Below are 2843 nucleotides of genomic sequence, written 5' to 3'. Positions count from 1 at the left end.
TGATAACTTTGATATTAATTTGAAGTAACAAATGTCCTTTAAAAGGCGGGAGGCAGTGTCCCTGCTTTGCTTGGTCCTACCTTAAGAAGTAATGAAGTCTGCCTGTTAGTAGGAAACACAGTAGTTCAATCAAGACTCAAGTGAATTATACATGTGAGTGCTGAATTATACACAAGCATAAGTAAGCCAGCATTCTGAGTAAGGCCAGGATCATCATTTAAAGCAGGGGAGTATTTTGAGTCATCTGATCTCAGGGTGGCATCTCATTCCAGATGAGTACCTTTGTGTTTCATCACTATGAAAGGGCTTGCCTAGCCTTGGGGAATGCGGGTTGGGGCCCTGGCTTTCACATCAGAGACGTGCTCTAGGAACTCATCAAAGGCAATAGCAGTGGCTGCCACTTTTACCTCGTTAAAGCTGGGAGAAAGCTTCCAGGTCCATGCTGGACTCCTTTACTTTCTAGGTTGGTCTTGCGGGGTACCTGGTTGGGAGGTAGAACTTTCTCTTGATAATCAAAGAGACTGCCTGCCAAAGAGTAGCCGTGGACCTGATTCTCAGTATAGAGGTGTTTTTTTTTTTTTTTCTTTTTGGCTAGTCAAGTGAGGAATGGAGAAGGAACAAAGAAATCTGTAACTGGTTCTTTTTTCTTCTTTTTAGACAGAGTTTCGCTATGTTGTCCAGGCTGGAGTGCAGTGGTGCCATCTTGGCTCACTGCAACCTCCACCTCCCAGGTTCAAGCAATTCTTCTGCCTCAGCCTCCTGAGTAGCTGGGACGACAGGCACGTGCCACCATGCCTGGCTAATTTTTGTATTTTTAGTAGAGATGGGATTTCACCATGTTGGCCAGGCTGGTCTCAAACTCCTGGCCTCAGGTGATCCACCTGCCTCAGTCTCCCAGAGTGTTGGGATTACAGGCGTGAGCCACTGCACCTGGCTGTTTTCATTTTGCACATTCAGGCTTAAGCGAGTATTCACATAATGAGTCATGCATTTGATCTGTGCAGATTGATAACAGATAGTAGGCTTATGCTTATTAATGGAAGCTGCTGTTTATCTCTTTACTCCTGTTGTGTTGGTCTGTCCATCCTGTTACCTAGGCACCCAACTCAGTGATGTCCTAATTGCTGCTGGATGACTCAAGCTACAGCATGCCTATGTTCTCAGGTGAAGAAGAATAATAGAAACCACCTAGATGGGTAGGTGTACCAAGCATTAAACAGACAGTATCCACATGCCTGTAAGGTGGTGATTATTTCCCTCCCTCCTTCCTTTTATATATCAGTTTGAGACTTAGAAAAGTTCATGACTTCTCTAAGTGGTTACTAACCCTGTGGTTACTCAGTAAGAGCCAGGGCTTGGCTTAAGAGTTGTTTTTTCAATTAGACCTCATTGTCTCTTGGCCCGTAAGAATATAAGAGACAAGATTTATTAGAGACATGTAGGGGAGTCATCTGGCTCATTAATGACTCATCACCAACTCACCAGATCTACCATGGGAACCTAGTTTTTGTCTACTCTCAGGCACAGAGTGTTTGCCTCTCTACCCATCACTGATAAAGTCAAGTTAGTAGTCACCTGAAGGGAGTGACTCATGTCTTTTACTAGGTCAGCATATCCCTAATGACTGGCACCTACTCAGGAAGGACCATGAATATTAGGTTAAAAACATTTTCCCCAGAAGAGTGGCACCCTAAAGGGTCTTATTACTCACCCTTTAAATGCAATAATGTGAAACTTTGCTGCCATTGAGTGTATGGGTACCAAACCAGTACTGTGTAAGGAGGGGGCAGGAGGCATCAAGAAAATACTGACTCATAGCAAAGGGCCTCGTAAGACTGCTGTGAGAGAAAAGGATTTTAAGTTAGCTTCATTTTTCTATACGTGAGAAACAGACTGAACTTAAGTTCCACAATTTCCTCAGGAAGGCTGACCTGAAGGGCTGGTTATGCTGCAATATAAGTACTTAACCTGTTGCATCATCAAAAGTGTTCTCTTGTGTTAGAGTATTTCTCAACTGACTCATCAAGTCACCAGATCTACCACGGGGACCTAGTTTTTGTCTACTCTGGGGCACAGAGTACCAAACAGGGGACATGGAAACAGCTTAGCAAGCATGGGACCAGAGTTGGGCAAGCCATGATCCAGTTACCCCTTATGGAGTCTGGGCTTACTTCTGGAATAAAATGTTCAGTTACAACTTGGGTTTCAGAGAGGTTAACAACCACTGCTTGTATTTTCAAGAAGCCAGGAAAAAGGTCAATGTCTGGTACTTTCTTACTCTATGAAAGAGTCCTACCTCCTCTGTCTTTTCTATCTGGGGACTGGTTATTTGTCTCCTGCCATCAGGAGAAAATAGTGGGCTTGTCACACTTCCTGGGTTTGAATCCCATCCTTAGTATTTGGCTAGTTGTGTGTCATTGGGCAAGCTACATTTTCCCAACAGGAACAGTAACGCGACTTCATTAAGGGTAGCTGAAGGTTAAAAGAGATTATTTATGAGTGTCCTTAACATATGTGTGCCCAGCCCACATGCACATTCAGGGAATGGCTGGCTATCACTGGACAGACTTAAGGCCAGTCCAAGAAGTATAGCTGGGCCTCAAGAATGTGAAAATTTGTATATCACCTCTACTGCTCTGTGTAGCTAGCTGCATTCTCCTCTACATACTGCAGCAGTGTAACTGCGTATGGTCTTCAGAGGCAGCTGGCGCGTCTACAGAATGCACTGTCCTATCACAGTGCCCCTCCCTCCCTCACCTGCAGAGGAGACTGTCTCCCTGGGCTGTGAATAACGAACCTTGGAACCTTTATCCAAACTGTCATCATCACAAAAGAACCCCACA

Source organism: Rhinopithecus roxellana, chromosome 13, assembly GCF_007565055.1.
Source record: "Rhinopithecus roxellana isolate Shanxi Qingling chromosome 13, ASM756505v1, whole genome shotgun sequence".
NCBI classification, from domain to species: Eukaryota; Metazoa; Chordata; class Mammalia; order Primates; family Cercopithecidae; genus Rhinopithecus; species Rhinopithecus roxellana.
Note: the sequence above shows the minus strand (reverse complement) of the source record.